The sequence below is a fragment of the Pan paniscus genome, chromosome 10 (assembly GCF_029289425.2).
Source record: "Pan paniscus chromosome 10, NHGRI_mPanPan1-v2.0_pri, whole genome shotgun sequence".
NCBI lineage: Eukaryota > Metazoa > Chordata > Mammalia > Primates > Hominidae > Pan > Pan paniscus.
The window spans coordinates 15722415-15748180 of record NC_073259.2 but is presented as its reverse complement, the minus strand read 5'-3'; the positions used below and the strand labels follow the sequence as shown (position 1 = coordinate 15748180).

At 36.1% G+C, this 25766-nt stretch overlaps 1 protein-coding gene across 3 annotated transcripts in view; it reads right to left on the bottom strand.

Moving 5' to 3' along the window:
• The window catches only part of KLRD1 (killer cell lectin like receptor D1), a 97221-nt gene that overhangs the window by 65861 nt on the left and 5594 nt on the right, over positions 1–25766 (bottom strand). For all 3 annotated transcript variants that reach the window (XR_010108809.1, XR_010108808.1, XM_055095385.2), the window contains exon 2: positions 25432–25570. The gene's annotated coding sequence lies outside the window, so the exon portion shown is untranslated. The remainder of the gene's footprint in view (positions 1–25431; positions 25571–25766) is intronic.

The window sequence follows — 25766 nt, the reverse complement described above, 5'->3', positions numbered from 1 at the left end:
CACATACACATGTATAAATTTACCTAATTAAGTCAGAAAGACATGCAATAATCTATTAATGTGGAAGCAAGGGTTAGTATGGAAGCAATCAATAATCTGTTGCTATGGAAACAAGAAAGAAGTAAATTTATTCATAAGCATGCAAAAAAATTGAAAACGGTCAAAAAATATATATACACAGCATTTTACAGTGATCTTTTATTTTTGCTGACATAAATAGTGTTAGAGGGACCATGAAGGGAGGTGTTCTTCGCTTTTTACAGTATATATTCAGTTTCTTTTGTAAAGTAAATTCATGTGTTACTTGTTTAAAAGAGAAAATAATTGAAAAAGGAAATTATGCTCCATAAATGAAGAAGCTGTACAGGGACATGTTAGACACAAGGTCATAAATATCAGATGTAGCAGTATGGCTTAGGCCTAAGAATCTTTTTTTTTTTTTTTGAGAGGGATTCTCACTCTGTCACCCAGGCTAGAGTGCAGTGGCATGATCTTGGCTCACTGCAACCTCTGCCTTCTGAGTTCAAGTGATTCTCCCGCCTCAGCCTCCCGAGTAGCTGGGCTTACAGATGTGTGCCACCATGCCTGGCTAATTTTTGTATTTTTAATAGATACAGGGTTTCACCATTTTGGCCAGACTGGTCTCGAACTCCTGACTTCAGGTGATCCACCCGCCTCGGCCTCCCAAAGTGCTGGGATTACAGCCGTGAGCCATCGCGCCCCACCGTATGGCCTAAGATTCTAATGGATACTCCTCTGTAATGATGTTGTGCTGTTTCAGCCCAGATATATATGTTGAAATATATTAACAAAAGAGGTAGGGATATAGCCTTTCTAGAAATAAGGCTGTGAGTAATTTCACATGATAAGTTTATAAAGTAAATATATCAAAACAAAAGGAAGGAGTCTAATAATAAAGTCGTATGTCTCTGTGTACAAATAATGTGTGCATATATATGTGTATGTCTATATATAATATGATACAATAAGTTCCTCAAAATGACAGATATTTAACAATAGATTTTGAAAAATATTTTTTTAAAAGTAAAAAATAATTTCTAGGTAGATTATGGTGCTAAAAATAACAGGTAAAATATAAGTAAATATGTGTGTGTGTGTTTGCATGTATGTGTACATATATAGAGAGAGGGTATTATTCAGCCTTAAAAAAAGGAAATCTTGCCATTTTGAAAACATGGATGAACTTGGAAGACATTATGCTTAGTGAAATAAGCTAGACACAGAAAGTATTGCATGATATCACTTATATGTGGAATCTTTTTTTTTTAAGTTGAACTTAGAGAAACAGAGAGTAGAATAGTGGTTTCCAGAGTCTAGGCAGTAGAAGAAATGGAGAGATATCGGTCAAAGGATACAAACTTTCAGTTAAAAGACGAATAAAATCTAGAGATTTAATGTTCACCATGGTAATTATAGTTAACAATAATGTATTGGACTCTTGAAATTAGCTAAGAGAGTAGATCTTAAGTGTTCTCACTACACACACACACACACACACAAGGTAACTGTGTGAGACGATGGACATATTAAGCTGCTTGTGGGAATTATTATGCAGGTCTACTTACACCAAAATACCACAATGTACACCCTAAATATACACAATTTTTGTCAGTCATACTTAAATAAAGCTGGAAAATAATACAATTTGATAAAATGAATTACCACTCCATATAGAAGACTATTTTATTGCTAGAGCGAAGCTGTGTTTTGCAGCAACTGGACATACTACTTTGATAATTACACCTTGGTAATGTTTGAGAACACTAGCATAGTTTAAGTGTAGTGAATACTTACTTTTAAATGCAATAAAATATAAATTGGTAAAATATCCTGATAAACAGAAGCTTTTCCCTCTGTTTTACTATTATCAAACTTTGTCCTAATAACCAAAAGGGAGGAGAGAAGCAGTTGAACCATTAGAAGTAGTTCCCTGCATCAAATAAGCTAATCCTATCTGTGAATTACCATTTAGAAGGGAAACCTTCAGTGGATAGTAAGGGCTTAGCATAAATGAACCAGAAATCATCAAATATATGACAGAAATAGAAGAGGAAATTCTAAATAAACAAGAATATTCTTGGGTAGAAAAATAATTCATACATGGCTTGCTGATGCAGTGATGACTTAAGACTTAGCTTGATTATTTGGTTTCTCATTAGTTCATTTTGAACAAGATAGGGAAGTGGTTGTTTCACGTTCAACTAAGATCATGTCCATGACTAGCCACATCCATCCTATGAGAATATATTTAAAATACGGACTAACCCAATTTGGGAACAAAATGGAAAATTGCAAATTTGAGCAAATGGAAAACTGGTGACAATATTTTCTTCTTTTTCCATTAAATCATCATAAGAAAAATACTCAACTTCAATACTCTGGGTCTGGCAAGGGAACGATTCAGCAATACTTATGACATTTATTTCCATGAGTCTAGCAATGCATCTGGTACTCAAGCTGGAATAACATGGTTCCGATAACTTAAAATCATGGGGACATGAGTTTGTACAGGACTAAACTGAAACCTTGTGGGTAAAGTATTATAAGATTTTGTTACCGGACAAGGATCAGATCTGATCTCAGTAAAGCAGAAATGCAGACAGATTTCTTCTACAATTCCTGTCAAGTCTCCCAAATCTTTTATACGTGACCACGGACCATTAAGACTAAAATTAATTCAAATTAGGGATATTCATTCTTATTTTAAAAATTCAAATTGTGCCATCTCTAGTGCCAGATCCATAAAAATATTATAAAACACATCAATGCAAAATCATGTAGTTTAAAGATTTCATATATGAAGGTAGTTAAAAATATAACTGATTAAAAAAAGTACAATTGTGTAAATGGTATAATTTTGTATAATTTTAATGTTAATGAATTAGAATTTTAGCATATAAATAATTCATAGCCTCTGAAGATGATTGAAAGGGTACCATTATTCAAGGTATGCTTTGGGGGTGTTTACTCTGGAGGCAATTTGTGGAAAATACTGGAAAGTGAAAACTAGAGAAGAGAGTTTGTATAATATTAAAATAGCTCAGCATAAAAATAATGACAATCTGAGTAGGAAAAAGCTATGTTACTGTGAAGAAGGAAACAGATATATGAAGCATTGTCGTGATAAACAGTACTTTGTGACTGATTAGATGTACACTATGTCTAAGGTGTTTGCTGCAAAAATAGCATAGGTTGTTTTTTCCTGACTGCCTGGGTTAACTAACTGCTTAGAATAACATCAATCATATATACAAACATGTGCTTATTAAATCACCAGTCATTGACTCATAAATATATTTCATAAGTAAAAGTTCATACCTTAATATAAATTGCAAATGATAATTTACAATTTGTTCTTCATTCAATTAAAAGAATGAATGCATAAATTGTGTGTAAGAAATTTTGGATATCTGTTTTATTTGCCATCCCAAACGTTTGAAAATGATAATAGTATTTTCTTTTGCAAATATTGTGAATTTCAGTTCATTGTCTTGAAGAGATCCTGAATAAGGCAACCATTGAGACTGCACATTGCAACATAATATCACAAAACAAAGGTAAGTATTGGTTTACAATGGGAATGTTGGTATCTATCACACATAAGCTGTTTAAATCTAGATGTATTTTGTAAATATATGTAAATATGTATTAGGTAAATATTGACTTTGTAAATATAAGACCAAAGTTAGTTAACAATGGTGTACTTGTCAGAAAAACTCTCGTATATCAGGACTTCTCTTGAAGTTAGGGAGGACAATTGAAAACAATAATGCAAAAATTATAATTCACTGAATGACTGTAGGGGACAAAGTTATCTTCTAGCATGTACTTTTTGTTTGTCAAGGTAATTGATCTTCCTCTGAAGAAAACTGACATTTTATATCTACTGAAAATAAAATCTTGGCATCAAGGAAATTTGTTCTCAAGCATTGAGCTCCAGTCCCATCAAGACCAATAACGAAGAACTGGAAGTGTATAATGTGATATTCATTCTTACATTTTCTTACACATCAGATAATTATCAATAGAGAATCTTTAACATATTGTGTTCATTTAAGCATGCTAAACTCAACATTTTATAAATTAGAGACATCTCAATCAAACTCAAAAGATAAAAATATGACCTTAAAATCATTTTAGATTTCAAATATATTTGCATACAGAAGTAAATGCAAATATAAGACATTTCAAATGTTGGCTAACAATGGGGGAAAACATCACATAGACACAGAAACTAAAGGGAATCTGGTCACAAGTGGCAACTAAAAAAGAGCTAATATTTGTTGATTGCTTCAAATATTCCTGGGACTACATCAATGATTGTGGGCATTAACTCACGTGTTTTCCCATTAATCTTACGATACAAGTATTATCACTGCCATTGTTGTATTGATAAGAAAACCAAGACCCAGAGAGTATGATACTTTTTTTCTGGGTATCAGAAATAGTAAGAATTAGAAGCTTAAACTATGATTTAAGCTAAAAGAGTCTAACTCTAAAGATCAGGAACATAGTCATTATGCTTTGCTGATCCCAGAACAAAAAATCATAATGAATCAAATTGTAAGAATATTGCTTCTTTGTAAATAGTCAGAGCTGCTTATACAAGCAGATTTACATTTTTCTACCCTGGATGTATCTTCTAAAGAGGAACAGTGAGAAAAAGAATAATAGCTCTTCATAAGGACTATTTTGATACTAATTATTGTTTGGAATGTGAATAAAAGACATTAACAGCAGTAATGTTTCCCCCAGTAGATCCTAGCAAGCCTAAAGAATATAGATGTCTTTTATATTTTAGTTCTCCTCTACTACGTGACTATTACTTCTATATTATTTCTTCTTTTTCATTGTATTGAAGTTCTGTTATTGCCTTTAATAAAGACTTCAATTCAGATCAATGATGGTAAATTTATGGCATATATGCTGAAAATTTCCATACAGTATTCTTAGAAGGCGCTCTTCATAATTGCAACATCCTTCCCTACTGAGCCAGACTTCACTTTGAATAACTTTCAACAGAGCACACCAGAAAGTCTCTTCCAATTGCATTACTCTCATCTCATCTACATACGGTGCTTCAAAGTGAACTTGTATATACACATCAGCAATGAGCTCTTTCAGCAAGAGCAAACGAAAAATGCACATAAAGAGCAATGAATTTGCTAAGGCAATTGCTCCTAATGGTCTATTACCTCAAAAAAAAATTTTTTTTTTTTGGTTTTTTGTTGTTGTTGTTTTTTGTGATGGAGTCTCACTCTGTGTCCCAGGCTGGAGTGCAGTAGCATGATCTCAGCTCACTGCAAGCTCCACCTCCAGGGTTCATGCCATTCTCCTGCCTCAGCCTCCCGAGTAGTTGGGACTACAGGTGCCCACCACCACGCCCGGCTAATTTTTTTGTGTTTTTTAGTAGAGACGGGGTTTCACCATATTAGCCAGGAAGTTCTCGATCTCCTGACCTTGTGATCTGCCCACCTCGGCCTCCCAAAGTGCTGGGATTACAGGCGTAAGCCACCATGCCCAGCCCAATTTTTTTTGTATTTTTAGTAGAGACGGGGTTTCATCATGTTGGTCAGGCTGGTCTCGAACTCCTGACCTCGTGACCCACCCACCTCGGCCTCCCAAAGTGCTGGGATTACAGGCGTGAGCCACTGTGCCGGGCCTAAAATTTGTTTTTATAAATCACAATTTCCCCATAACCTAGAGTAGAAGAGATAATATCTGAATTTTCCACAACTGATAGAAAATATCAAACTACATATTATCAAAGACTTATGAACTCCAGCAGGGTGAATAAAATGACAAGTTAGGTGTATCATATATAACTGTTGAAAAAAAAGACAAACAGAAACTTACAGGTAGGAAGAGAAGCAAAGTTTACTTTCAAAGGAGCAACAATTATAATGGAAGCTAACCTACAAAAAGAAAAAGAAAATGAAGGCTATATGATTATTGATTGACAACAACTGCCATACTAAAATTCTATCCTCAGAGGCAATCATCTCATCAGATGGGAATGATATGAGCATCCAGTTATACAGATGGGAATGATATGAGCATCTAGTTATACTCCATAGGTAAAAGAAAGACCATTTAAGTAGAGCAAAAACAATTTATTATATCTTTATATCTGTATTAAGAAAGTACACTAGAAGAATATCTTTTTTTTGTTTTGTTTGTTTTGTTTTGATGGAGTCTCACTCTGTCGCCCAGGCTAGAGTGCAGTAGCATGAACTCGGCTCACTGCAACCTCCGCCTCCTGGGTTCAAGCAAGTCTCCTGCCTCAGCCTCCCAAGTATCTGGGATTACAGGCATGTGCCAAAACGCCTGGTTAATTTTTGTATTTCTAGTAAAGACGGGGTTTCACCATGTTGGCCAGGCTGATCTCAGACTCCCAACTTCACGTGATCCGTCTGCCTCAACCTCCCAAAGTGCTGGGATTACAGGCTTGAGCCACCATGCCCAGCCCAGAATATTCTTTGGGTTTAAGAAAATGATCTCAGATGAGACCTCAAAGACTCAGGATAAAAGACAATGAAATAGGTAAATACAGATGTAAGTCTAAATGAATAGCAATTATATGAAACCATAAATAATGTCTACTACTTTAATTGCATAAAACTAAAGTTTACTACAGTACATACACTTACATTAAAGAGTTGCATTTTAACTCAAAAGAATAATAAACAGAACTAAAGCGCTCTAAATTTCTTATAATGGCTAGGAAAATGTAAAGTAACTACATATATTGGACATTAATAAGTCAAGGATGAATATTACGACTTTCAGAAAATGACCAAAATAGTAGCGAAATATTCTATATAACTATGATGATGATGGAGGAATGCATCTTAAAAATGGAACAACAATAATGTGATGGAGTAATTGTCAATCACTAGAACAATATTTAATTAAGCCAATAACAAGAATTATATATTAGAATCATTCTTAGAATTTTACACTGAAGGCTGTGGGCATTCTAGCCAGAACTATCTACTGTGTCTTTAGTGGATATTCAGGAGGCCACGGGTTACTCAGGGTGGATATTACAGAACAGAATAAATGCTTTTGATCTCAAAAGTAGAAGCATCCCCAGGTACCTCAGAATCACAGTTTCCTAGTGTTTCTCTTTCCCGTCAACTAAGTCTTGCTGGCAGACTAATTCTAATTATCTCTGCTCATTGCTCCTTTTGCTACAAATGATTTAAGTTTCTTTGGCTTCTTCGTAGGTCTTACAGATTCCCTTTTCCCAAGATTTGGTGTATATATCTAGAGTTTGGGAAAGCATAAATATATATTTTTTCAACCTCGTTTTCTAATGAAAGATAGCCATATGCGTTTGTGTGAAGAAGTCATATTAAGAGTCTCATTTTCACATTATTCTTCACTCTCTATTTCTTTCAGCAACAAGTGAAGATACGAATTAAACATTCAAGGTCCATTTAGTTCTATTTCCTCCCCCTGAGACATATATGTCTTTGGAAGGACTACTTTGTCTCCAGGTAGACTTAGTGGTGGTTGATTCTTCCGATTTTTTCAAAAGCTGAAATTTCAAACATACTCATTATCTAAATTTCTATTTTTCAATAGATCCTTTGTTCCAGGACTTTGTAGTCCCCAGATATAATTCCTATGAACAACTTATCACTGACTATTCTATTTTGGTTGAATTCCCCATTATTGTTCCCCCAAAGAGAATGCCTCCCATCCCCATGTGGCTGGAGAGAATATGTGAATATGTTCTACTTCCAAAAGCCTATTATTCAGAAAGAGTAGTTTATATTGTGTTGGACACTGCCTAGTAATTAAATAATAAAAACACCACAAATGACTCATGATACAAGATAAAAAAATAGGGATAGTGCATGGTGCCACTGAAACTTGTCAGAGCAGAAGGAGGAGAGCTTGAGCTAAGCACAACCGAACACAGTATAAATTGTACTACAGAAAAGAAATTCTGTTTCCTTTGGACTCATATGTTTATAGAGGTATTGGGGTAAGTAAGGAAAAATTGACCTAAGCTAGATTCACCAGGTCATCAGCAGGCTAGCAAGTTTGTCTCCCTACAGTTATAAAAATACTCAGAATGTTAAGTAAAGAAGTCAAGAAAATTTGGAATGTGACTCTCCAGGACATTAAGACATTCAAAAGTAGCCACATGTATGGGAAAACAGAAAAAGCCACACAAAGACCCAGGAAAATTCACGCTCCAAAAGACCTGAGAAGACCTTAAGCCTTTACCTAAGGCTAATCCCAAGACCTACAGTACATAGTTAATAGAGAATTGCCTTGGCACAGAGCCAGTCTTCAAAGATTGGGAGAGGTAGCTGTTTTTTTCAAGTGCTCAATTTTCAAAAAAATCACAAAGCATACGAAGAAACAGGAAAACACAACCCATTGGAAGAAACAAAATGAATCTTTAGAGATTGTTCATGAGGGAACACAAATATCAGATCAGTAGACTAAGACTTCAAAATAACTGTACTAAATATGCTCAAAAAGTTAAAGAAAAAACAGAAAAATAACTAAAGAAAAGTAGGTGATACATAGAACAAAATGAGAATATCAACAAATAGAAAATATAAATATAAAAATCAAACAAATTCTAGAGATGAAAAATTAAATAACAGAACTGGAAAATATACTGTTACTACAAAAAAAAAAAAAAAAGAATCAGCTACCTGGAAAGTAAACCATTTGAAATTATTGAGCCAGAAGACAAGAAATTTTTTAAAAGAACAGAGAAAAGTGAACAGAGACCAAGAGATTTAATGGACGTTACTTAACAGACCAATATACCCATTATAAGTGTCATAGAATAGGAAAAGAAAGAGTATTTAAAAAATAAAGAAATTTGCCAAATTTGATTTTTAAAAAAATCATGAATCTTACAAATCCAAAAAGCTTAATGAAGTCCAAGTAGCATAAATGAAAAGAGACCCACAATAAGATATAATCAAACTGGCAAAAGCCAAAGCCAAGAAGCAAATCTTAAAAAAAAAAAAAGAAAAGAAAAGAAAAAAGAAAACAAAACAAAACAAGAAAATATTTGTCACAAACAAGGGCTCCTTGATAAAATTACCAGTGGAGTGTCCAGCAGAAGCTTTGGAGGCCACAAGGCAGAGAGGTGGTATATCTAAAGTTATGAATTAAAAAAAACTGTCAATCAAAATTTTAATATCTGGCAAAACCATCCTTAAAAAATGAGGGTGAAATTAAAGCATTTCAAGATAAAACAAATCTGAGGCAGTTTATTGCACTAAACCTGCCCTAAGAGAAAACCTAGAGAGAGTTCTATAGAGTAAAATGGAAGGATGCAAGACAATAATTCATCATCATCATATGAAGATATAAAGATCTCTGGTAAAGATAAATGCATCAGCTAAATATAATGCCCAGCATCATTGAGATTTTGGTGTGTAATTTCACTTTTTATTTTTTATAACATTTAGAAGCAATTGAATAAATTAATAATAAATCTATGTTAATAGTTACAAAATAAATACAGATGTAATTTATGACATTGATATCATAAAGCAGAGGGGTGGAGCTGTGTAGGAGTAGAGTTTTAGTTTGCCACTGAAGTTGTTAGTGTTGATTAAAAATAGGTTGTTAAAAATTTTAAATATTATAAATAATCTTTAAGTTAACACAAATTATAGAATATACACAAAAGGAAAGGAGAAGATAATGAAAATGTGTCTCTACAAAAAAAAAAAACAATCACAAAGAAAGGCAAAATGGAAAAAATGAGTGGGAAAATAACTATAAGACACCCTGAAATAAATAGGAAAATGGAAAATATAAGTCCTTCCCCATCAGTAATTGCATTAAATATAAATGAATTAAAATTCCCAATTAAAAGGCATGGATGGGCAGAATTGATAGCAAAAACAGGATCTAACAAGAAGGTGTCTATGAAAGACTCACTTCAGACCTGAAAACACATATAAGTTGAAAATGAAAGAATGGAAAAGATATTCCAAGCAAAGAGTAACCAAAAAAAATTGGGATGGCCATACTAATGTCAGATAAAGTAAATGTATATATATATAAAAGACAAAGTATATCATATATTAATAAAAGTGTCAATTCCTCAAGAATAAATCACAATTATAAACATATAGGCACTAAATATCAGAACCTTTAAATATATGAAACAAACTTTGACATAACTGAAGAGACAAATAGATAGCTCTCCAATAATACTTGGAGAATGTAATGCCTACGTCCAATAATGCAAAAAACAACCAGGACAATAAGAAAGTAGAGGACTTGAGCAACACTATGGACCAATTGGACCTAAAAGACATATGGAATATTCCAACTAACAGCAGCAGAATATACATTTTTTTGAAGTGCACACGGAGAATTCTTCAGGACAGAGTATATGTTAGACCACAAAACTGGTATTAATTAATTTTAAAAGATTAAACTCATAGAAAGCATTATTTCCTATCACAATGGAATGAAACTAGAATTCAGTAACAGAAGTAAAACTAAAAAATTGAAAATTAGTTAGAATGTAAACAGCACTTTTAAATAACCAATGAGTCAAAGAAAAAATACAAGGGAAATTAGAAAATATCTTAAAGCTAATGAAAATAAAAACACAACACACCAAAACATACGGGATGCAACAAAAGTAGTGCTTAGAGGCAAATGTATATCTTTAAATACATTGGAAAGAACATCTTAAACCAACAACCTAACTTCATCCCTTAAGTAACTAGAAAAAGGAAAATAAATTAAACCCAACGCCAGCCAAATGAACAATATAATAAATACTAGAAGGTATGTACATAAAATAGAGTGGAAAAATAGAGAAAATAAACAAAGCCAAAAGTTGGACCTTAGAAAAGATTAACAATATTAGTAAACCTTTAGCTACAATGAATAATTTTTAAAAGTCCTCAAATTACTAGTAGAATATAAGACACTGCAGTTTAGCTCTTTGAGGAATCTCTGTACTGCTTTCCACAAGGGTTGAACTAATTTACACCCCCACTAACAGTATATAAATATTCCCTTTTCTCTGCATCCTCACCAGCATCTGTTATTTTTTGACTTTTTAATAATAGGCATTCTGACTGATGTGAGACAGTGTTTCATTGTGGTTTTGATTTGCATTTTTCTGATTATCAGCGATGGTTGAGCTTTTTTCATATGCTTGTAGGCCACATGTATGTCTTCTTTTGAGAAGTGCCTGTTCATGTCCTTTGCCTACTTTTCTTTTTTTTAAATTTATTTATTTTTGAGACTGATCTCGCTCTGTTGCCCAGGCTGAAGTCCAGTAGCGCAATCTCAGCTCACTGCAATCTCCGCCTCCTGGGTTCAAGTGATTCTCCTGCCTCAGCCTCCAGAGTAGCTGGGATTACAGGCAGGTGCCACCACGCTTGGCTAATTTTTCCTTGTATTTTTACTTGAGACAGGGTTTCACCATGTTGACCAGGCTGGTCTCAAACTCCTAACCTCAGGTGATCCACCAGCCTCAGTCTCTCAAAGTGCTGGGATTACAGGTGTGAGCCACCGCGCCCAGCCTTTTGCCTACTTTTTAATGGGGTTGTTTGTTTTTCTCTGGTAGATTTGTTTAAGTTCCTTCGAGATGCTGGATATATATTAGTCGTTTGTCAGGTGCATAGTTTGCAAATATTTTCTCCCAGTCTGTACATTGTCTGTTTACTCTGTTAATCGTTTTTTGTTTTTTTTTTTTTTTTTTTTGAGACGGAGTGTGGCTCTGTCGCCCAGCCTGGAGTGCAGTGGCGCGATCTCGGCTCACTGCAAGCTCCGCCTCCCGGGTTCACGCCATTCACCTGCCTCAGCCTCCAGAGTAGCTGGGACTACAGGCGCCCACCACCATGCCCAGCATTTTTTTTTTTTTTTTTTTTTTTTTTGTATTTTTAGTAGAGACGGGGTTTCACCACGTTACCCAGAATGGTCTCGAGCTCTTGACCTCGTGATCCACCCGTCTCAGCCTCCCAAAGTGCTGGGATTACAGGCGTGAGCCACCATGCCCTGCCCTCTGTGGATAGTTTCTTTTGCTGTCCAGAAGCTCTTAAGTTTCATTAGATCCCACTTGTCAATTTTTGCTTTTGTTGTGATTACTTTTGGTGTCTTTGTCACGAAATCTTTGCCCATTCCTGTCTGTGTCCAAGATGGTATTGCCTAGGTTGTTTTCCAGCGTTTTTATAGTTTTAGACAGAACTACCATTCAATTCAACAATCCCATTACTGGGTATATACCCAGAAGAATATAAATCCTTCTACCACAAAGACACATGCATGTGAATGATAACTGCAGCACTAGTCACAATAGCAAAGACTTGAATTCAACCTAAGTGCCCATCAATCACAGATTGAATAAAGAAAATGTGGTACATATACACCATGGAATACTGTGCAGCCATAAATAAAGAATGAAATCCTGCCTTTTACAGGAACATGGATGGAGCTGGGGGCTACTATCCTTAGCAAACTAATGAAGAAACAAAACTAAATACCTCATGATCTCATTTATAAGTGGGAGCTAAATGATAAGAACTTATGAACACAGAAAAGGAAACCACAGACACCATGGTCTACTCAAGGGGATAGGGTGAGAGAAGGGAGAGGAGCAGAAAAGGTATCTGTTGGGTACTGGGTATAATGCCTGAGTGATGAAATAATCTGTACAACAAACCCCCATGACGCATGTTTACCCATGTAACAAACCTTCACAGGTAGCCCCAAACCTAAAATAAAAGTTAGAAAAAAGACACTGTGAAAGAAAAGATGCCTGAATCTGAAGACATAGCAATGAAAACTAAACAAAATGAAACACATTAAAGAGCATTTAAAAAGTGTATGAACGGAGTATCAGTGACCTGCAGGACAGCTGCAAGGGGCCCAACGTATGCATAAAAGCAGTCTCTGGATACATAGGAGGGGGCAAAAAGTATTCAAAGAACTTACAGTTGAAAACTGAGATTTAAATACTGAAATTGAAATGTTTCCAAATTGCTAGAACTATAAGCATATAGATCTAGAAAGTCCATGAACCCCAAGCAAAAGAAACATGAGAAAATCTACTTACATGTACATTATAATTAAGTTCTTCAAAACTAGTGATAAAAAAATATTAAAAGCATTAGATAGAAATGTTTTATGCAGAGGATTGTCAAACTTTGTTTATTAAAAGTTAAATTATTCATCTTTTTTTTTTTTTTTTTTTACAACTGCCCACTGACTCACTCAGGACAGCAAAGCCAGTAATGCTATCTATGTTCAATCAAGCATTCTAGGCCCAAGTCACAACTCACACCACTGCACTCCCAACCCTGGTTCATTCCCTTTTGTGTACACACAGCTGCGATAGTTTTACTCCCTACCACCCCCACCATTCTTCTTCAGTGTCATGTCTTGGTTCACTTGAATCACCTTCCCCTGAAAGTTATTCCTCTTTCTCAAAGATGAAGAGTCTTCATGTTCATATACATTCTCAAGACACATCCTCTCATGGAATCTACTGTCTTCCCTGTAATGGTCGTTCATTTAGTGCCCTTGCTTGTTTAAGACAACTAATGATTCTATACAATCATGAATTCAAATCTTAAGTAACATGAGGGAAGAAGAACTAACTTCTTATAACTTGAGAATGTGGTGGGGTTTGTTTGTTTGTTTTTTGGAGACAAGTTCTCATTTTGTTGCTCAGGCTGGAGTACAGTAGCGCAATCACAGCTCACTGCAGCCTCAACCTCCAAGGCTTGAGTGATTCTTCCACCTCAGCTTCCCAAGCAGCTGGGACTACAGGTACACATCGCCATGCCCAGCTAATTTTTGTATTATTTATAGAAAATACGTAATACACCTGCACATCACCACACACAGCTAATTTTTGTATTATTTATAGAACATACATTTATAGAACATAAATATGTTGCTGAAGCTGGTCTCAAAATCCTGAGTTCAAGGGATTCACCCACATCAGCCTCCCAAAGTGCTGGGATTACAGGTGTGAACCACCATACCTGGCCTGGTGTCTTTTCAATAACAAAACAAGAGTAAGATTATCCACTTCAATAAGCAAAAAGCAGTAATTTAATTTGATGTGATTTTTAAGAAAATCTTTGTTTCCTCTGAGGAACTGGTATGTTGTCCCTCCAGAATTCAGGAGAAATGTGTAATTGACCAGACCAATTACAGGCCAAGCCCCAGGCCACAGACCGGTACTGTGGCCTGTTAGGAACCGGAAGCACAGCAGGAGGTGAACAGGGAATGAGTGAGCAAAGCTTCACCTATATTTACAACCACTCCTCATTGCTGGCATTACCACCAGAGCTCTGCTTCCTGTCAGGTCCGCAGAGGCATTTGATTCTCATAGGAGCGCGAACCCTGTTGTGAACTGCACATGTGAGGGATCTAGGTTGTGTGCTTCTTATGAGAATCCAATTCCTGATGATCTGTCACTGTCTCCCATCACCCCCAGATGGGACTATCTAGTTGCACAAAAATAAGCTCAGGGCTCCCACTGATTCTACATTATGGTGAGTTGTAGAATTATTTCATTATCTATTACAATGTAATAATAATAGAAATAAAGTGCACAATAAATGTAACGCACTTGAATCATCCCAAACCATCCCCCTCTTGTTCCCATCCATGGAAAAATTATCTTTCATGAAACCGGTCCCTGGGGCCAAAAAGGTTGGGGACCACTGGACCAGACCATTCCTTTTTGTGTTTGCCAAAGAAATAGCATAAAAGGGCTGGGCATGGTGGCTCATACCTGTAATCCCAGCACTTTAGGAGGCCGAGACCGGAGGATTACCTGAGGTCAGGAGTTTGGGACCAGCCTGGACAACATGGTGAAACCCCATCTCTACTAAAAATACAAAAACTAGCCCGGCTTGGTGGTGCTTGCCTGTAATCGCAGCTACTCGGGAGGCCAAGGCAGGAGAATTGCTTGAACCTGGGAGGCGAAGGTTGCAGTAAGCCAGGATCACACCACTGCACTCCAGCCTGGGCAACAGAGTGAGACCCCATCTCAAAAAGAAAATAGTATAATAACAAATAATCACTCACTGTCCCAAACTCCAGAGTGAAAGGTTAATATGTTAACATCTGTAGTTAATGCTAGCGAGGCAACATATGTTAGCTCCAGTTTATGGAACTTCAGAAATCCCGATTACAAAATTATGACTACATTAAATAAGTCGTTGATAATGATGGTAAATGAATGAAACATGGCACTTGTGGCTGCTTTCAATTATCCTTTCCTTAACCAGAAAACATGCTCTTAAATACCTGAGACTTTCTCCTGGTCTGGATCTTCTCTAGCTTCACAGACCCAAGACCCTTTATATTACCTTAATATGCTATCAATTTTTAAAGTATTATGTGACTTTGAAACCACTTCGTACTGACTTGCCTCAACATATAATGGAAGTTAATAATCAAAGGGGTGTTGCAAATGTAAATTTTAAAATGTGTTTAAAAGGTAACTGATAAATTAATACCCAAATTTTATCTAGGTCAAACAGAAAACTTTGGGACAAATACAAAAATTAGCCTGGCGTGGTGGTGGGAGCCTGTAGTCCCAGCTACTCTGGAGGCTGAGGTAGGAGAATCAGTTGAACCCAGGAGGCAGAGGTTGCAGTGAGCGGGAGATTTTGCCACTGCACTCCAGCCTGGGCGACAGAGTGAGACCCCATCTCAAAAAAAGAAAAGAAAAGTTTGGAACAATGTGACACAGAAGCAGATGTTCTTAACCTTCTCTTTGTCTAGCTACAGAACCCAAACCAAGGGGAAGGATCTTTAACAGGAATAATACATGTTACTGAAAGGGCTCTGGCACCTTTGGGTATGCTAAAACGTTTGGGGCCAAATGACTCAGGGGAACTTTTTTCTTTGCTCATCCTTTCTTGGTTTCCAGCACAACTCATAACAGCCCCCCTAAAAAAAAAAAAAAAAAAAGCAAAACGTTATCACCACCTTGGGAAATGGTAAGGACTTAAGAGAGAGAGTGGTTGAGGGGATGTAAATGTTTCCTTCTAGGTTGACAGCCTAATGCACCAGGATAGGAATAAAGGCAGAGACTCAGGACAGAAGTTGAATTCCTAGGAAATCTGAGCATGATGGACAAGGTATGTACAACAAGTGATCCTAATGGTCTTCAAGAAAACAAAAGGACTACTATACTCCTCACTTTGTTAGAGTTGAAAACCATAAAGCTAGAGTGATGGCAGCTCCTGCGAACTCCGATGAAACCACAAAGGAAGTCATTGGGTCAAGAAATGCATTACGAGCCACCATGGGACACTACCACCCTTCTGCTTAGCAGAGCTCAGAGTAAGGGTCCCTTCCTGTGTGAAAGGCACTGACTGCTACAGCCTCCAGGAGTCCTTCTCACTGCATATGTGTGATAAATGTGAGATTCATTATTTTGTTCTTTGTAGAAAATTAAGTATGAAATAATTTCTTACTCTTTTTTCAAGTTGTTTCAAGGATGCTTCTCAATAAATTCTTTTTTAAAAAATTGACGATTTCCCCAAGAGTTTCTCCACTGGTTGCAAACCATATATTTAATTTTCTTGGAAGCATTTTGATATATGATAAGGGCACAAGTTTGATACCAGAGAAGGCAAGATATTAGTTTGAGTTGTGTCACTTACTATATTTACAACTTTGGTCCAGTTGAATTCCCTAATCTACTTTTTCCACATCTGTAAAATGAAGGGGATAAAAGTATCCTCATCACAAGGTTTTTCTAGGGATTGAATGAGAAAGCATTGTTAACTGTTGTTATTGTTTCTTCTGTCTTCTTTGTTTGCAATTCAATACTGTTTCTCCTTTGGTGCAGTTTTACGATTTCTCTTTCTTTCATGAAATACCTTATGTATAAAATCCTCATAATGTGGCAGAATCAAGGACTGCCTCAGTTGTTTGCTGTAAGGGATGTTAGCAACTCCCCTGTCCCCTGTTAAGCCTAATTTAGAATCTCCCCCACTGGTTGGCTGATGCCAAAGACTCCATGTTTGGAAATACATTTACTTTGTTTATGGGTAGAATAATAGAGGACACATTACCCGTCGTGTATAGTTTATTGTATGTGAGTTTAAACCTGATATAATTATAGATGCAAATGGAATTCAAAATTGATATTTTCAAGTGTGAACATGTTAAAATCTCCATTGTAACAGAATGGTAATGATGTTCTATCTAAGCATATGATTCAAAGAAAACAAAAAGTGCAATCATCAAGCGGAAAGTATACTTATGGCCAGGCATGGTGGCTCATGCCTGTAATCCCAACACGTTGGGAGGCTGAGGTGGGTGGATCACCTGAGGTCAGGAGTTCAAGACCAGCCTAGACAACATGGTGAAACCCCATCTCTACTAAAAATACAAAAAGTAGCTGGGTGTGGTGGCAGGCACCTGTAATCCCAGCTACTTGGGAGGCTGAGGCAGGAGAATCACTTGAACCCAGGAGGCGGAGGTTGCAGTGAGCCGAGATCACACCATTGCACTCCAGCCTGGGCAACAGAGAGAGACTCTGAAAAAAAAAAAAGAAAGAAAAGAAGAAAAGAAGGGAAGGAGGGAAGGAAGGAAGGAAGGAAGGAAGGAAGGAAGGAAAAGAAAATACATTTAAATAAAACTGATTTCACACAATAAAATAAACATAAAAATAAAATATTAAGAAGTTTATTAGTGTCAATAAAGCAGACAAAACATACTTATCATTACCATAATTGTTTTCAACACAATATTGTTTTCTGTGCCATAAAGAACAATAGTCATGTACCATTTTTTTTAAAAAGAGTGCCCCTCTAATGTCTCCAAGATTTTCTTTGTAGCTTCTGATGCTCATTATTCAGAGTTTTTTGATGGTGATTTCTTGATCTGTAAAAGTCTCATAGATTTTTTTTTAAAAAACAGGATTAGAAAAATTGTGGGGAAAAAAACAGGATCAGAGAATTTCCATTCCATCCTGTGATGGTGTCTAAATGATGTGATGAGTAAAACATGCAGGACCAACAATGTACATAACTTCACTGAAGCAGTGACACTAGCACCAGTGACAATCAAGGTCACGCATGTGCACATTGCAACTGTCTCCTGGCCAGCAGTGATTGTAAGACTTCATATATTTTGAGAGGCATGCTAATTTCAGAGACATTAAAATGTAAAAACAATATGTATTAGTCCGTACTCATGCTGCTATAGGGACATACTCGAGACTGGGTAATTTGTAAAGGAAAGAGGTTTAATTGACTCACAGCTCTGCATGGCTGCAGAGGTCTCAATCGTGGCAGAAGGGGAAGCAAATACGTCCCTCTTCACTGGGTGGCCGAGACAGAGAAATGCCAAGTAAAGGGAGAAAAGCCCCTTATAAAACCATCAGATGTTATGAGAACTCACTCACTATCATGAGAATAGCATGGGTGCAACTGCTCCCATGATTTAATTACCTTCCCACTTGGTCCCTCCCATGACATGTGGGGATTAGGGGAACTTCAATTCAAGATGAGATTTGGTTTGGGACAGAGCCAAACTATACCACAATGTATCTTAGACTCACTGAATTAGATTAAAGAAAATAAAATATGAAAGTGAAGCAAACTCTATTATAAAAATGAATAAGTCTTAAAAAACACACAAAACACTGTATCAAGCCTAAGATGGAAAGGTATTAAATTTTCTAAAAATGTTATACAAAAATTAGTACATCTACTTACACAAAAAGTGTAAGCATATAAAATTTAACACATCTACTTGGATAAGATGTTTGAAAAAAATAAATTATAAATGTTAACCAACTAACTAAATCACATTCCAATAAATTGTTCTCATGACTTAGTTGATATTAGAAATATAAAAATTCAGACAGTATGATAAAGGTTAAACAAATTACAAATGCAGTTGATCTTAGCTCAGTAGAAGTATGTGGAGAATTCAGCATCATGGAAAATATTATTGATATAAATAGAAATTCCCCCCTGAGGTCAGGAGTTCAAGACCAGTCTGGCCAACATGGTGAAACCCCATCTCTACTAAAAATACAAAAATTAGCCAGGCGTGGTAGTGCACATCTGTAATCCAAGCTACTCGAGAGGCTAAGGCAGGAGAATCACTTGAACCCAGAAGGCGGAGGTTGCAGTGAGCTGAGATCGTGCCACGGCACTCCAGACTGGATGACAGAGCAAGACTCTATCTCAAAAAAAAAAAAAAAGAAAAGAAAAGAAAAAGAAAAAAGAAATTCCCTACTCATTTAGACTAAGAAACATCTGCTGACTCTCCATTTAATGGGACTATGAAGGAAGACTTCAATGTGGTTCATTATTTGAATTCAGACTAACAGATGTGAAATATCTAAACACAGCCAAAACAAATTTAAAAACCTCACATCAACCATCCTAAAAAACAAAAATTATTTGCACATTATAGGAATGATTTGACAAATGACATGTTCTTCAATATTCCATTTGGTCAATAGTTTTATGGTATATAATTACAGAATAAAATAGAATATGCATTTTAATTTTATCCATAGAATAATATTGTATGCCAACATATATTACTATACACCATAGTGTAAATTCAAATTTTGTAGATATGTGGAAGAGTTTTCTCAGACAGGTCACAAATCATGTTTCCTACCCTATCTTGTGAAGCAGTCACTGTGTTGAAGCAAGAGGATAATTCTGAACTGTATAAGAACCTGTTATACACACTTCATCTATATCATTTATTACATTGCATTATCACTGATGTTTATTAGTATTTCCACTGGACTGAGTTCCTTAAAAATGTAGTATATATTCATAATTTTAATACCATGTAATTTTATGTTTACTAGTATATAATAAACACAAAATGTGTGTATATGGGATGAAAAAAAAATCCCCACAATTTCTGCATTCAGACTATAGTGACAAGTTTGCACTTATATCTTTCCAGTCAGAGGTTTCTAAACACACAGAACCAAGAAAGGAGGGAGCAATATACAATTAAGTAGGGCAACTTAATATAAATTCAACTTTACATAAATCCTAGGGATATTATAAAATTTGCCCTCTCAATGAAAATGCTATCATGAGATGAAATGCATTGTATGTTAAAATATCATAACATTTCAAACAAACAAACAAACAAATGCTTCTTTTTAAAGTAAATTGGCCAGGCATGGTAGCTCACATCTGTAATCCCAGCACATTGGGAGGCTGAGGCAGGAGGATCACTTAAGTCTGGAGCCCGAGGTTACAGTAAGCTGTGATCATGCCACTGCACTTCAACCTGGGTGACAGGGTAAGACTTTTCCTCCAAAATAAAGTAAAATAAATGTTTCTTAAGGGAAATAAAACATGGAAAGAGAGAAACTATAATAGGAAATAAAGTACACATTGAAAGCACGGCAAAACTTCCAAAAGTACTTTGACTGTCATGGAAGTTGGCAGGTTTAATTTAATCATACATCATTATCTGTATTTTGGCTCAATGAGGACAAGTAGACAGTACACAGAAAGACAAGTACATGTACAGAAATTAATGATTAAATAATCAATATACATTAGTATGTACAGGTTTATTTATATAGTTAAATTCAAACAGAGAGTTAAAAATTACTGGAAAATTGAGCTAAAAATAAAACAGATTTTCATGTATTCATATACTGTCTTTCTGCAAGCTTATCTTTCTGAAATGGAATAAACCTTTCTTAGACTATTAGTTGTTCCAATTGCTAGCTAGGCGGAATTGAGCTTTTCTTGTTTTATTTCATTTATTTATTTATTTTTTGTTTTTGAGATGGAGTCTTGCTCTGTCGCCCAGGCTGGAGTGCAGTGGCGCAATCTTGGCTCACTGCAACCTCCACTTACCAGGTTCAAGCGATTCTCCTGCTGCAGCCTCCTGAGTAGCTGGGATTACAAGCAGGTGTCACCATGCCCTGCTAATTTTTGTATTTTTTGTAGAGGCAGAGTTTCACCATATTGGCCAGGCTGGTCTTGAACTCGTGACCTCATGTAATCCACCCACCTTGGCCTCCCAAAGTGCTGGGATTACAGGTGTGAGCCACCGCACCCAGCAGAAATTGAGCACATTAATTGATAATCCTCAGTGTCCTTATACGTAAAATGTACATAGTAACATTATATATCTTGCTGCATTATGACAATAATTATTTGAGCTAATGTATGCAAATGCTTTACACAAAGCCTGACATATAGTAAACACCAACAAATATTAACCATCAATATAGGTTATATTTAAATTAAATCAGTACTGCATTACCACTCTACAGGAAGAGTAAGAGCATGATTTCTTCAATGAAGTTTTTTTGTTTGTTTTGGTTTTTTTGTTTGTTTGTTTTGTTTTTGAGACGGAGTTTCACTCATGTTGCCCAGGCTGGAGTGCAGTGGCGTGATCTTGGCTCACTGCAACCACTGCCTCCCAGGTTCAAGTGATTCTCCTGCCTCAGGCTCCTGAGTAGCTGGGATTACAGGCGTCCACCACCATGCCAGGCTAATTTTTTGTATTTTTAGTAGAGATCAGGTTTCACCATTTTGGCCAGGCTGGTCTTGGACTCCTGACCTCAGGGGATCCACCCACCTCAGCCTCTCAAAGTGCTGGGATTACAGGCATGAGCCACCGTGCCAGCCCCTGAAGTTTTAACAATAATTGAGTTTATTGGAAATGAAAACTTTTTCCTTTGTTTCTGGCTTTATTTCTGGTTTCTAGAGCTTGATACCCCAGACACTGACTGAAATTGAGCGAATGAGTGTATTGGTCACAAATGGTAGTTTGTGAGTCCTTGAGCCTGGTGGGTAGCAACAGATTTGATGACTGTTCTCCAGTTCCCTGTCCTGAAGGTGTTCCCTGAGCTCTGTTTAGGCGTTTGCTTGTCTTCCTCTCTCTCTCTTTTCTTTTATGTTCCAGTTTCAACAACAAAATCATAGGATATAGAGTTCTATGATGTAGACATTTTTTTCTAAATTCCCTTGCAAGAGGCTTCAGAACCACCTTACCAATCCTTTAAAAAATTGCCTGAGCGCTTGACCAACAACAAGTGACCTATTTGCCACTATTCTTGGACCAGTTCAGAAAGAGAAACCGGAAGCCCACGAACTGCTCACCACTGAAACCACTAAACAACAGTTTCTAACCACATAGACAGGCAAGCTGTAGCAGTGAAGCCATCTGAAGCTCTCGCGTGAGGTACTGACACCTTATTTTAGTCCCGCATACCTGCAGCAATTTATTTGTTATATTTATTAAAAATAAACACGGAATCATTGTATTTTTAAATCAAACTATATTTGATCTTCTCTACTCTGGTTTCTAAAACCGCTACCAGTGAGAATCCCTAATAAGATTACTATTTCACATTATAACACCTTTATTTGCACACTTCTTATCCTAGTTCGATGGCTCATTCTGTAAAATTGTTATTAGACAGTTTTAAGCACTGATAAGGTAAATATCAATAGCCAGATTTTTCACATTGTTCCATATCTTTCATTTTGGTTCTTTTTTTTTTTTGTTTTTTTTTTGGAGTCTCACTCTGTCGCCCAGGCTGGAGTGAGTGGCGTGACCTTGGCTCACTGCAACCTCCACCTCCTGGGTTCAAGCGATTCTCCTGCCTCAGCCTCCTGAGTAGCTGGGATTATAGGCACCTGCCACCACACCTGGCTAATTTTTGTATTTTCAGTAGAGATGGGGTTTTGCCATGTTGGCCAGGCTGGTCTTGAATTCCTGACCTCAGGTGATCCACCTGCCTCGGCCTCCCAAAGTGCTGGGATTACAGGCATGAGCCACTGCACCTGGCCTTCTGTTTTATTTTTTTAACTGAAAAATTATTTTATATATTTCGGGGGTTTGATGTGATGTTTTGATATATGTACACATTGTAGAATGATTAAATCAATCTAATTAACATATTCATCACTTCACATACTTTTTGTGCAATAGATCTCAAAAGCTTATTCCCATTGCCTAAACTGGAATTTTGTACCATATGACCATCATCTCCCCATTCTCTTTCCCCCAGTCTCTAGTAACAACCTACTTCTAGAAGTTTGACTTTTTTAGATTCCACATTTAAATGAGATCTTGCAGTATTTGTCTTTCTGTGCTTGGTTTATTTCACTTAGCATAATGCCCCCCAGATTCATCCATATTGTCACAAGTAACAGAATTTACTTCTCTTTTAAGGGTGAATAGTATTTCACCGTGTATATATACCACATTTTTAAAATTCATCCCAATGAACACTTAGATTGCTTCCATATATTGGCTGTTGTAAATAATGCTGCAAAAGAAGACATGCAAATGGACAACAGGATATGAAAACATGCTCAACATCACTAATCATCAGGGAGATGCAAATTAAAACCACAATAAGATATTACTTCACTCCTATAGACTGGCTATTATCAAAACAACAGAAACAAAGATAAGTATTAGTGCGGCTGTGGAGAAAAGGGAACACTTTACACATTGTGGTTGCAGTTGTGAAGTAGTATAACCATTTGCAGAAGACAGTATGAAAGCTCCTCAAAAAACTAGAAATAGAATTACTATATGATCCCAGCAATCTCACTTCTGGGTATACATCCAAACGAATTGAAATCAATATGTTGAAGATATATCTGCACTCCCATATCTTTCATTTACTTTTGAGTCAACTATCCACTATCCACCAGATGGTACAGTGGGTAGTTGCTTTGGATTTCTGAGGAGAGAAGGGATTGAAAATGTTTTCCTGTTTATGTCCAACCTGGAGGTTGATACAAGTGAAGATCGCTTTGTGTAATGTGTTTCGTTAATATCTGTTAATGATTTTGTTCGTATCACTATGAAAAGAAAAATTATAAATGTATCCCACATTAGTAAAATGAAATCAGCTTGACATTGACAATTCAAATGCCACTGTAAATATCATGGTCAACACTTCAGAAGACAAATCAAAATGGAGTGTTGAATGAGAAATTAAAATCAGCACATATATCCCATTTTTCTCATATTGCTCTCATTTGACTAGAAGCTGCAAGACAGTCACCCTTCTCTGAAAAAAAAAAAAAAAAAAAAAAAAAAAAACAGCAAGAACAGTAACAAAGAAATCCAGTCATCCAGTCAATTATGGGAGAAGTTTCTCCAGTTCAACAAGAGGAATCGAATGACCTATAAGAATACAGCAACTCAGATTGTGATGTCATGAAAGCCTGCTTTCCAACACCACAGGAAGAACTTTCAGATGCAAGCAGATTTCTGAGGAAATACTTACATACTGACGGGTTAAGAGAACATCATGTTTGCAAAGTACTTTAGTAAACAGTACAAAAATATCCATTCTATATGTGAATGTGTGCATATACATGTGCGCATATATATATACATACACATATATAAACAAATATGCACGTATACACACATACTATCCAATATCAGCCTTAACCTTCTCCTGATCTTAACTGAAATTTTAGACAAATTTCTTCCTAACTATAGTTCTCTGGCCTCCCTTTTCTTATAGTATTTACTTTAGAAAACTTGCAATTATAAATTATTTCTCAGCCCCTTTGAGGTGTAAATCTTTTCCAATCTATTGCCAGTTTTACAACTCAGTAATGTCATTTTCAAGGACCTAGAAGCCTTCTCTTTGAAATGTAACCAAGAAAGATTACGTAAAGCAAATGTAGCACATTAACATTTAAGAAGTCTGAGTCAAGACTAGCTATTTACACATTCTTTGTCTCTTTCTCACAATTTTTTCTGTAAGTCTGAAATTATTTTTATTTTATGAAAGTAAAAAATCGCTCCCCTCCTGAGTTTATTCATTAATTAGAAAGCTGGTAAAGAAAAGAATCAAGTACTTCTCCTGCAAACTCTTATACAAACCGTAACAAAGAGTAACCTAATAACTGATGAGGTGAAGTCACTATTTATGAAAGTACTTCAGCCAATAAATGAATAGGGAATGATTGAATTAAACTTTCAACGTTTTGTGTCATGAATTAAGGGACCTAGTTAATGACCATCAGTTGCTGCTGACATTACATAAAAGAGACACTAGATAGTAAATGCCTCTGAATGTAACTACACAACTCTTATTATGAAATAGTAGGGCTTTTTGCCCCTCATAAAATTATTCCAACTTGAATCTTACCAAGTATCTACCTTGCTACCAATACACAGGATATATATAGAAAAAAGAAGAAGATGTTGAACTACATACAGAGGTGCAATCAGCAAATCAAGACTGTGGAAAACCCTAAAAGACAAATGACTCAATTCATGCAAGCAACAAAAACAATAGCAAAAACAAAGGTAAAAGATATAACTAGTCACCATAGTGAATCCCTGTATAATTTACTTAAAAACAGAAAATGTACTGACTTAAATGTACTTAAATGTACTTAAAAATCAAGGAAATGTACTGACCGATAAAATCACATGATGTCTGATATTTCACCTTGATTGGAGAGTGAGTCGATGCTTGTTGAAGCTGGGTGATGGGCACGTGGTAGTTTACTCACTCATGGTAGATACACACTCACCTTGATTGGGGAGTGAGTTGAAGCTGGGTGATGGGCACATGGTAGTTCATTAAGTTATTATGTCTATATTACTTAATGTTTACATTTTTTCATAACAAAAATTCAAATAATATAAAAACTCTTGTCTCTACATTAGTCACTAGGAGCAGAGAACGTAACTGAAGATCTATTCTACTAATTTCATCATGGTCAGAATAAGATCATGGCATGAAGCTGAAC